Consider the following 12703-nt stretch of genomic DNA (forward strand, 5'->3'; position numbering starts at 1 on the left):
TCTGGCTTTCTGTTTTCTCCATCTTCCACCAATATTCACAGTTCGTCTAATCCAACCTTCTGCACCTGTTCCTCTTCTCCGCCTGTCTCCATGCTCAAACAAATGATTTAACAAAAAAAGTAAAAGAGACCAACCAACTCACTATGGAGGTCACTTGACATTTGATGCTGACATTTGAGCCTTCTCACTTTTTCCACGAAAACATAACACGATGAAGCCGCCGACCCAATTGTCCAAAGAACAGCCCAAAAGAAGAGGATCAAGAAAAAGGAGAAAAACTCTCCTTTTACCTCTTATCTCCCAGCAGATTATACCCTTTGCTATTATACTAAGCTAATAGCGCATGCAGATACTTTATGAATGAATTTGCTAAATGCGGCAAACACTTAAGAAGAGGGGATTTAGAGAAGCAGTTTGGGGCGATGGAAGGAGGAGGAGTGTGGGGGGTGTTGAGAAATAGGAAATAGTTAAGGATATGCAAATAGCGCAGCAGAAGAATGAAATAACTGTTTCAACAGATTTGGGTAATGGCTGGCAAACAATGGGAATCTTCTCCATTTCCCTGGATGCTGCTTGTCAATCACTGTGTGTACTGGAGAGAAGGTGTGGGAAGTAACACGGATTAGGGCGACTAGGAGGATGTGACAATGTGTAAAATGAAAGGGAAGGACAATGCAGAAGTTTAATTTATTACAAAGAGGATAGGACTATCAATATGCTCTTTCTTTGAGCCTACAGAACGACTACGTGTGTATCTCTAAATGTGTGTGTGTATTTAGTGGGAGTGAGAGAAGGGCAAGCAAGGAGCAGACTGAAAGAGAAAAAGTAGGGGGTGGCAGCTCTTTGCTGCCCCCTGCCTGCAACTGTTTAAAACTGCATTTTGCCATTAAAAGGTCAAGGCTTTCAATATAGAAAAAGGGACGAGCTAAGTTACCAAGCCTCAATCTGGTCTAGTGTTGCTCTTCCTGTAAAAAAGAGGCTTGCATTGCAGAGGTGTGTGTGTATGTTGAGTTGAACTGTGCTTTTTAAGAGTACCATCCCTGTCCCTTTTCTTCCTCCTGGTGCCAGCTGGCCCCGGATCGATCCACAGATGCTCCCCTGGTGGGGGTGCAGAGGTCAGGGCAGGAGGGTGCCCGGGGGTCCTGCTGAATCTCTCTGCCCTAAAATGCCAATGGGACATGCTGGAGAAAAGGGAGGGGAAGGGTCCCCTTTGTGGCTAAGAGATGGATTAATTAGGCTGAGTGCTATAAAAGAATATGGCTTTGTTTAGACCTGGTTTGACACACACTCACTCACACATACACTGGCAGTTGGGCACTGTTAGCACATGATCAACAAAAAGACTAAGAGCCCCCATGCACACATCAATCAACTAATGGGGTTTTAACAAAAGGTCACCAGTCACTTCATTTCTAATGATCTTCTCTGATCCACTGTATGTATATATTTAAGCTTCTAATGTCAAATTCAGTAATAAGTGTTAAATATGTAACAAAAAGGACAAAAAATAGGCACCAAAATTCAAAACTTGCTCAAGTCCATCGTCAGCTCCACTGCTGCTTAATGTGGGTATTACCCAACTGCCCTGTTTTAATAAAGCAAACTGAGTACGGTGATGTTGAATGTGCTGTTGACAAAGACAGAAGATTAAACCATGGCTCTGTTATTACAAGGGTGATAAGTGATGAATCACTGGTTTCACATCAAGCAGATGATTATCTCACTTAAGCCTGTTGCTAGCATAAAACAAAACACCGCTGAACTGCAGAGAAAGGGACAAGACGAGGTCAACTGAACTACAAATACAGACTGGATTAAAGCAACGGCTCGAGAAAACCGATGAGAACATATTTTTATTCCCCTCAGAGAATTTGAACTCCACAAACCTTCACATATTTTAGTGTGATTTTTTGTGACAGACAAAGCTTTATCCAGTACATATGAAGTCATGTACTTCATAACTAGTTCATAGTTATGAAGTGGAAATGAAAATGATACAAACCTGAGTCGTAGGTGCACTGATCACAGGTTTCTGGCCCGATTGCCCATCACTAAAATGCTTAATCTCATCTTGACCAATACTGACTTTTCATCTTAAGTCACTAAATATTGCAACAGGCAGATCTGTCAGTCAATGTGTCACAGCAGAACAACCAGGGACAGCGGCTGATTTTCAGACCTTCGCGGTGGTAAATATCAGTTTCTCATACACGCGTCAGTCGTGATGCAAAAAATAAAAATAAAAAAAAACGCGTTTCCGTTGCAGTTTAATACAAATGAAAAACCACCTCATCCTGGCTCAATGAGTTTTCTCAAAATTGGTGTGCTTACATTGAGTGTATTTTAGTCTTTTTAATTTGTGCAATTTTATGATCAATGGAAACACAGCTAGTGATATTGTGAAATAACTATACATTGTGTTGTCTTAGTGAAATCGTAAAAGGATTACGAGTACGTTTGGAAGTGAGGATATTTATGTGTCATCTGTTGCTTTTTGTTAAAAACATCATAAATTTTACATTTTTAACATTTCTGCATATCACTTGCCTTTTTACTGAACAAATAACTTATCGCACAACAGCGCCTCTGTAATCCACATTCAAAGCGTTTGGAAACAATTACAGCCAAACTCAATTTACCCTAGAGAATAATACAAAGCCAGCGCCACATTAGCCCTCTGCACCCGACACCCCAAAAATCAGCTGGCTGTGTCTGAATCCAACAGTCAGCAGATTGGAGGTGTTATTCCTCTTGCCTCAAGGTCACTGTTATTGGAAATGGAGACATCCAATGTGCTCACATCTCTCTTTGAATCCACACACAATGGAGGGATTCCTCTGTGTCAATTTGGCCTCCCCTGATAAGTGATAAGGCAGCCCTTTTTACATACCATCCATGAATGCCACACTATAGGCATTATGGACACATACGCACACACAAAGATTAAGGCCAATTTAATCATCGGTTACTATTATATGTGAGGATTTACCTTTTCCCCCCGAAGCTGTGTGTTTATGTGTATTTTAAAAAGCAACAATAGACATAAAAGGCATGCAATGCTATCCTTTGGTTATGGGAATTACAATAACAATAGTTCTAATATTGGAATGAACTGCGTGAATGGTTTTCTTGTCTGTGTGTTCGGCACATGGTCGCACAGACCGGCCAATTTGATCTGGCCGACATTCACATGCATTCAGAAAAAAAAAAAATACAGGTAGACAGGATTTTACCACACCAGAAAATCCCATCGAGTTCTCAGGCTGAAATGGGGGAGTACTTTCTGTAGAGTACTTTCTTGGTAAAGAAGGTAAATATATATATATGTATATATGAAAAGTGAGAAAATAAAATAACACAAGACAAAAGCAACTAGCTCCAAAAGCACAGTTGGTCTTGTTTTAAAAGTCCAGTTGCTTTTAGCTCTAATGTTTGCAACACTGACAAATCAGTACAGTTTAGATTTAGATCCAGTTCAAAAACACCAATTTTCCCAAAGGGAAATTAGATATTGTTTTAACTCTTATCATCCAAGTATCTTTAAAGACATGCTAACAGGTTATTTCCAGGAAACAGAGACAACATTCCACAGTAACACATCCTCAATGACACCATGAGTTGTTGGGGAGCACTGCTGCTAATCCACTTCATTTGCTTTTGCCACTCATTTTTAAATCTCTTAGGCCAGATGGAGAGACTGAATCAGGGATGTGGTCCTTGCCCATTTCGACTGACAATAAGCAATGTTTTGAACATCCTCGCTACACTTTGGGAGTTAAAGCTGGCTACATCCATACAACCTAGAATAGAAATGTGTCCAAATTATTTTTGACTGGTTTTAAAATCATGGTTGATCCAAGTAATCAAAGTTTATTATCCACAGAAAGTGTCATTCATTAGGCTGCAGGAGCCACAGTGATTAATCATTTAAAATGTCATCCTTGCTAATGTATTACCCATGCTGTCTTCAACCAGTCTTTAGTTGTGCATAAAACATACAAAAAAATATAAAAGATTTTTATTACAGTTTAGGCAACCCAAGGTGAATAATATCTTCCTAATTTTGGGGCGGGAGGTTCTAGGGGGGACAGTGTGGAGAGGGGGGAGAGGGGGGAGGAAAATTGAAATTGTACTAAACCTGAGGCACAAAGAAAAAATTGTAATTGATTAATGGGCTACAGTTTGCAGAGTACTCTGTAGATCGATTAATCACTTCAGCATCACAAATCACTCATGTTTCACCATTAGAAGTATATTTTCCAATGGCCACCAAGCTAATATCTTCAGACTTCGCTCCTCATTTTTGTCCCCTCCATCTCGCTTCCTCTGCTCTTTCGTCTTATCAGTGTGTCCAGGGTGCCCTCCTCTCTTCTACTTTCTGGGTCTTTCTTTTGGGTGGCCCCTTAGTGCCCCTTCCTACACACACTCTCACACCCAGAGCATGCACTTCAGACAGGGGGCTAATGGGAAAATAAATTACCAGTCGGCAAAAGCCCTGGCTCGGCACTTCTGGCTGGAGAGAGAAAGGGCCCACAGGAGGGGCTGGCTGGAATGAAGGGAGGTGGTCCAAGAACTGAGAGCGGGAGAGAGAAAGATGAGAGAGGAAGACACACGAGTCACAAAAAAAAAAAAAAAAAAAAGTTGAGAAAAGGGAAAAATGCTTGGGAAAATGAGACAGAATGTACAGGGGAAAGGAGGATGGTGAGAGAGAGGAAGATAGGTTGATGGGATTAGCTGGAGTTCATTCGTGGTCTGTGAAGCGCCTGCTCATCACTTTTCCTGCCATTTTACCATCGCTGGTCATCACAAAGGCCTAAAATGACCAATAACAAACACACACATACACACATCCAATACTCCTCAGAACCATATCTGTGATTGATTACTATTTACAAAGCAGCAGTTTAGATATCAAACCAACAGATTTGCAACAGACATCTGAGACGGTGTGTGCCCGTGTGTATGTATTTATATTTTTCAAGTGTGGTTTTGTTGTATGGAAGACGAAAAAACACACACTTCAGAAGCAGGAAAATAAACTGTTGTCTCGGTTTTGTTTTCTCTCTTTAGAGGCAAACTCCAAAACTGCCAAATTGTGTTGCCTTTACTCTTCTTTCTCTCCTCTACTCCCACCCAAAACGAGCATGGGAAACTAACTGTGAGATAAGGAACGTGTATTTGTTGCAGAATAATCCAGAATGGATTTTTTTATTACACATGTTGAAACACAACATGTTTGCTCTTTTTAGTTTATTGAGATGCCAAAAAAAGCTGTGAAAAAGCCCTTTAATATTTCATCATTAAATAAAATGTCTGTTGGATCACTGACGGTACTCAACTGTGTTTTCAATGAAGATTTTCTACAGCGAATTCATTTTTTCAAATAGCGTTTCGGAATGTCCATTGGATGATACCGCACAATACTGTTCTAGTTTCAACCTAGGATAACATAGTAGGTTAAGAAGATAATGATTTTTTATCATAAATCTGAGTAGAACATCTATATTTAAGAGATATCAAGTGGTGATATCAAGGTGAAGATGAGGTGGAATTGTTTTTTGGAAGCAATTTCCATCCAACTTTAAGGATCTGTTTGTTTTTGCAGTTTTTGGCAGGCTGCTGAGATCTGACAGAGCTATGATAGGTCTCTAATCCAGGGCAAAGCTGATTTGCTTAAGGGAGGAGAGGGGAGAGGAGGGGGTTTAAGATGGCCTCCGACAAGAAACAATTGCCCCAAGTGAGAGTCTGCCTCTTTCCCACCCTGCTCCATGACAAAGGTGTACTCTCCATGCTAAGTGACAAATCTGGGGAGACAAAGAGCATTAGCAGGGTGATGCTCTGCTCCAGTGCCTCCGATTGTGGCCAACTCAAAGAGAATCTAATATGGATTTTGAAAAAAAAAGGAGAAGGAGAGAGATTAGAATGAAAGAGAAACAATGAACACCTTCTACCAAGGGGGAATTAGTGGAGGGATTGGATAAGAAGCTGGTGTGACTTAGTGTGTGTGTGTTGCATGCTTGAGCGCTTGTTCTTTGAAATTCTGTTTTTCCATGAAAGAACAATACAGTTTGCAGATTGTATTTATGTGCATTTACATGCAACCTAAAATGGTTCTTGTGGTATTCTGAGCATGCATCAGCCGACTTTGCCATGCATGGAAGCAATCTTTGTTTGAATTGGAGGATGGGAGGACAAAGTGCAATTTGAAAACTACAGCAGTCTCAAAACAATTTGTCTTTTGATTTCAATACATTTTTCTCCTTAAAACGTTGGGCTTTAGTCTAGCACCTGGAACTCTTTGGGTGTGGCACTCTGAAAAAGATCCAAAGTACAGATCAGTTATGGATCACTCTAACCGCCAGTAGCCGGCTTAGCACTGGCATCAGAAGACATCACAAGACCCCTATTCTTTGTCACTTAGCAGAACAACTACCTCTGTTTGCCAAGAACTCGGTGTGTGTGTGGGTGTGTGTGGGTGGGGGTGTGTGTGGGTTCAATCCCTTGCTTCTTCATATCCAAACAAGCACTCACACGTACTCACCAACAGCGGATTTTCTAGCGATAATCTGGAATGATTCATCCTAAATACAAATTTAAGCTACGTTCATCACACACGCCTGCGTGCATACACACACATTCTTTCTCCACCACTGGTAGACACCTAGCGTACATGCCGCCCACTCATGCCCAGTGGGTCAAGCTTGTGGATAAACAGGGGGATTTGCAGAGGCCGCTATTTGGCGGGCCACACAGGCATGTCTACATCGCAGGCAGCCATCTTAAGTCCTAAAAGAACAAAATAAATAAGCAAGGCAGAGGAGATAACTGTTCAACTGACGTTTCACAGTTGTGCCTCGCTTCCCACCAGGAGCGTCTGGCCACCCATCGTCACCGTATAACACATAACAGGAACGAAATGAGGGGAAAGACAAGGCAGGAAAGTCTGATTAGAGTCCGTTGAAAGTCATGAGGTAATCGAGGACAACCTCAGACGACCGCAGGGAGAGGGTGCAGTGGGCAATACAAAAAAATAAGACTCATGTAAAATGAATAACTCAAAAACTAACTAAAAGGGAATGGGGTAAATACGCATTAGTAGAAGAAACCTGATGTGACCCTGACTCTCCAAAGTCTTACCAGACCTCTTATAAGAAGCTTTCTGACAAAGAGGAGCAGCAAACGCAAATGATGTGGATTGGCAGTGCTTGCCAACAAGTGATGGTGTCAATCAGCACAGATTGCTGTAGAATATTGTCACTGTTGCCTGGAAACTAAGCTATTAGCTAATATAAGTTATGAGACTGTTATACACAAACAGTCTTTTGTCATTCACCTCTTCAGATTTGCTATAAGAGTATTTGCTACTGGTGATCCTTCAAGTCTACAGCATCATAAACCACTATGGCTCTAACTTTGATGAAAAATAGTTAAGACATTTAATGTCCCTTTTGGATAATAAAATATTCCAGAATTGCAAATAAGAAAAAAAAAAACATTATTCCCGTTTGAAACATTTGAATTTGAAGTAGTCAGCTGGAAAAGACTGACCAAAACTGGACAGAATCCATTCTCTATATTTGTAAAACGTAATAAATGTGCGCGTTTTTTTCTAAAATCCTAAGTCTTGCCTTGTTATTATGTACCCAAACCTGTATTTGGATAGTCCTGTGAGCTGGACACATCTTTACACACTTTTCTCAGTTAAAGCTTTTAGAAATCCAGCGTCATAAATCTGATACCAGCATGGTAACATAATCTAGCCACTATGCCATCTTTGATTCCCTGTTAGCTCTACATAAACCCCATGCTCAATGAAGGGTGTTATGTAAGTAGATATATTTCTCTTGTGTAAGCAGATCCTTTGGACAAAAAAAACAAAAAACAAAAAAAACAAAAAAATTTTTGTGAAAAAGGCATTCACCCTTGGTTATATTTACATGCATAATTTGTTATATAGGTAATGTGTGACCAACTAATTGAGAAGGTGGACATGTGTACATACGAACTGTCAGTGTTTGCTTTGGTGTATGGTGGCATCTGCTGTGTTGTTGGCTGGAAACGAATCGCAACGGGAGGCCGAAGCCCCAGACTAAGGAGATGAAAGCCGAGGTCACAACCTGGACCAGTGGGACAAGTCACTTTCACAAATACACTCTCACACATGCAAGTCAAAGCATACACAGTCTGTGTGCACATGGCGTACACAGGACTTGCTGCAAACATATGGGTCTTTCACCGACACACACAGAACACAGCATGAGTGGTGCAGCGCAAGGACGAAAGATGACAGACTGAATGAGATAAAAGAGCAACCGTGTCAAAAATATGACAGATGAAATGCACGGAAACATAAAAGAGCCAGAAAAAAACAGGGAGTATGAAATGAATTAGAGGAAGCACAGAAGCAAGGCTCTACCTCAACTGGGCAACGGTTTAATCAGCTTAATTAACAAACATAGGCACATATGCACAAATAGGCACGCATGCAAAGATAAAAGATATGTGTGCCAACAGCATACAAAGCAGAGCGTGATAGCATGGAGAAGCATGCGCATCTGTTCTTTTACCTGCAATTGAATAAGTCTGGTAAAGAACATGGGTTAAAAAAAGCACCAAAATTTTATTCAAAAGGAATGTCAATTTAATAATTTAACCAAACCGTGATTATTATTTCGAGAGAACACAGTATTTTTCACAGACGGATATAAATTCAGTTTAAAACTTAATTCTTAAGTTCACGTCCCATCTTTTTATTTATTTCTATGTGGCAGGCTGTTGAGTTTCATGACTTGAAGTCGTTTTTAATGTGAATAAAGGTCAGTTCATGTTCCCTTTGTAGATGTAAATAGTGACATCCATGTTTAACGCAAGCATCGCCTCATGTTTTCAATTCACTTGCTAAATTGTGGTGATTGCTTGGTGAAGTGGCCACTTGAGGAAAGTCCAAATAGACTTCCATATTTGGTGGAAAGGCTCAAACAGCAGCAAACATGCCAATGGTAGAGGAATCATTGATCATCTGGATTCCCAGAAAGAGATATAAAAAGAGGCACCACAACATATCTTTTGGGTCTTTGCAATCATTAAATATGTTGCAGTATGAGGATGAAAACATTCTGGGCTAGGACTAGGATTAGGGCTAGGACTAGGATTAGGGGTAGTTATATGACAGAGATATAGTGAGAGAAGCAGATGAAATGCACTACATTTCATAACATGTCTCCATACACATGTTTTCATCCTTCAATGTCTAATATAGTCATATTCCCTGCTGCATTTTTTGCAATGATGTGCCTTTAGGTGAAACTAGAGAGAAATAAAACAATTTATCTGTGAAGAAGCAAATTTTCACACTGAGTGAACACGAGTCACGAGAAGCCAAGAATGCAAAGGTCTTGAACAGCAGAGGCAGCACATAAGTTCAGACGGTCACATACATTCATGACACCTGCGAAGAAATGCAACCACACAGGAACCTCATGGCAGTAGTAGCTTTTAGTCAGCAGACTGACCATGTGACAGGGTGGTGTGGTGTGGATTAAGGGCCAATAAGCCTATTAGGGTGACAGCAGGGACCACCCGGCCTCCACAGTCACCTACAACCTACAGACACAACCACACACTGCCCTGACATACAACTTACCGGACACAAAGCCACATAGAAACTCAAGCAAATACTTCTGACAATTTCTCTGACAAAAACAGAACAACATGAAACAAAAACATTTACATTGTAATGTTTACAAGAGTATGTGCATTATATTCTTATTTTTGTTGTTATTGTTTTACAAGCTGGTAATGCTTTACTAAGAAAAGAAATAGAACATGCAGGCATTTATATTTGCAATAGGTGTGTGTGTGTGTCTCCAATGTGGTGTGAGTGCCTGCACAGAGGGGAGTCTGTGCGTAGGGGGCAATCACAAGCATCTGTCCCCTCTCTGAACAGCAATTAATTAGATTAAATTAATTTGGGAAGCGTGTGTGGATGTGTGATCAAATGCTACAAACCGCCTGCCTTCTTACAACCACCCACACAGGAAATAATGTACATTCTCTAAGCTTTGAACTATGAAGCACATTTCAGCTTAAATTATCATTGCAGGCACATGCAAATACTTTAAGTGAACATGCCATTTCCTCTGACACAATAAATGAACCCTATTGAGTCCTAACAAGTATTTAAAAATGAGCGGAGGTGAAAACTTCGGTGACACACGCGTGCACACAATCACAAATTAATCCCAATTTGTCGGCCACGACACAGGAGAAACTTTTGGGATTTCATACTTCATACCAGCTTTTGTCACCTTTGCGTGAATAGCCAGGAGCTGAAATAATTGTGTTTTTCTTCCCCGAGGCCCAGTCGGTGCTCACAAGCCACTGGCCTACGTAATATGTTCCAGACAGGGAGAGGGGGAGGAGGGCAATGTGGCTTTGGGTACGATACAAAAAAAGCAAGGGTGTGTGTTTGGGAAGGTGTGCTTAACGCTGAAGAACGCAGGCTGCCTACTCCACTCTTATTTTGTGCTAAATAAATGAGGTTTGGAGAAATTCAATATCTGAGAAGAAAATGTTTGTGTGCAAAAATTATGGACTCGCCTGCTGATAATACTTTGTAGAACCCATCTTTGCCAACAGGAGAGGATCTCCCTACATCATTTTACCAGGTTGGAGCATTCAGGGAAAGGGATCTTTGACTATTCTGTGCACTCGCTTTACAGTAGATGCACTCTTATGTATTATGTATGACATACAATTTTATTTGATGTCAAACAAGAATGTGCGACAAAGTTTGCTTAATATAATCTGAAAAGAGGAGATAGTTTAAAAATGTTAAGGGAGGAAAGAAAGTAAGTTCATTAGACTCTGATGTGCAGCTATATAATTTTCCACTAATATCAATCATATATCCAAGAGGATTTCCACTGGACTCACCCTGCCGCTACAACAAGCGACAAAATGGATCTGGAAGATGTCAGACAAAAGCCAAGAACAGCAGAACTTAAACAACTTATTTAAATTATTAAATTAATTTAAACGAAAACAGAACAACCTTAATTAAAATACGTCAGGTTTACTTGGGCTCGGGTTCGAATAAATTTGATCAGATCAGGCTTGCGCTGGGTTGGATTTTATAGATCTGATATCTAAACTCCAGTTACATAACGTTGGTGGTGGTGCAGCTTGAGATAAACTGAAGAGAAACTAGTTCGAGGGGTGACTGGTTTGTTTTCTGGAGGAAGAGGGAGAGCATTTGATGTGTTAAATGGGTTTACTAAATACTAAAATTTTTATTTTATTTGTATAATATAAATAACAGCAGTAAATGTTTTTTGCTGTATCAGCAATTTTAATATTAGTCAAAATTTTTCAAATTGTTGCATCCCTAATTGTTATTCGAGGCTACAGGAAATCCATGTCTTTTTTTTTTTTTCTTCAAAGTCCTTTCTTATGCATAGCGAGAGAACCCTCAACTCTAGATACTGTAAGAATTAAAAATTCTTCTGTGATTGTTTACACATGTGTCAGGACAGGTTGTCAAACAGCAGAGCATCCATACGTGGTCAGAAATGTGTTCTGTCCTCGGTGACATTGATGTAATGTGCACACAAAAAAAACTCTTGAAGTGGGACTGAAAGGGTAAACGATGGGGGAGGAGCAAGGCAGAGTGGGCTTTGGAGTCTCTATCCCTGTATATTCAATGTATTCTGACATGATAGCTTCTCGCCTTTAAATACAGCAGCCCTGTGTGAGTGTCGGTGCGCGTCATTTAAATCCTCTCACAAAGCTTTGAAGATGAGTGAAGTTGGTCTCCAATCTCCAGCTCTGGCTGATATGCAAACGCAGAGAAAATACACACAGACATACATACGCACATTAACCCCCTTGCCACTATGCACACACAAAAGGGCCTGTCAGCACAATGCCTTCAAATATAGCTGTCCAATCTTCTGACTCTCAATTTGCCCACCTTTTTGATAATATGTGGCTGTTTGAAAAAGGGTGAAAGGCAAGGGTAGCATGCAATTTAGAGATACTACTGCACAGCCATTTGCAGTCATCCACCTCACTCCATTGCTTTCTCTCTCTCTCTTTCCATCTTTTGATTATGCGATTTGCCTTGTCAGACGAACAAATAGGAGAGGGGGAAAAAAGGTAGTGTTTTACACTACCTTTTTCAATGGCAAAATACAATCTAGACAGGGCCAGTAATTCGACGGAGAGGGATTAGCCTAACGCAAGGTTGGGCTCCAAGATTAAGACGAAGCACGGGGATCTTGAATTTCATCATCTTCAGTGCTTGGGCACAATGGTCGTCTTCCCCTTTTCTCTTCTGCCGTCTGATGAGGGGTCAGGAGAACTCACCTCTCCTCTTCTTCTGTTCCTTTACTAAGAGCGGCACTCATGACTGCTTTCAGCCTGACTGTAGATACCAGAGTGGCCGGGGTACCTCAGAAGATCAGAGCTCTCTACATCCTTCTGAACAAACAAGCACAGATGGGGAAACTAAAGGCCAATAGTCGACTTTTAAAAACTCCTGAGGATGTTGGCCTGTCATTAAAAGCATCCAAAAAGGCAGAACTATCTACTGACAGCTACAAATATGATCCAACAGATTTAATTAAAGCTGCATGAACGAAGGCTTATTGCGGATCATTGTGCTAGGTTGCCCTCTTGTGGTGAATTTTTATAGTTTCCCAAA

General features: G+C 40.7%; 1 protein-coding gene across 7 annotated transcripts in view; it reads right to left on the minus strand.

The window, feature by feature from the left end:
• Positions 1-12703, minus strand: part of ehbp1 (EH domain binding protein 1) — a 144944-nt gene that overhangs the window by 114947 nt on the left and 17294 nt on the right. The gene's annotated exons all lie outside the window — the stretch shown is intronic.

Source organism: Poeciliopsis prolifica, unplaced genomic scaffold (genome assembly GCF_027474105.1).
Source record: "Poeciliopsis prolifica strain line A6 unplaced genomic scaffold, Auburn_PproV2 SCAFFOLD005, whole genome shotgun sequence".
Taxonomy (NCBI): domain Eukaryota; kingdom Metazoa; phylum Chordata; class Actinopteri; order Cyprinodontiformes; family Poeciliidae; genus Poeciliopsis; species Poeciliopsis prolifica.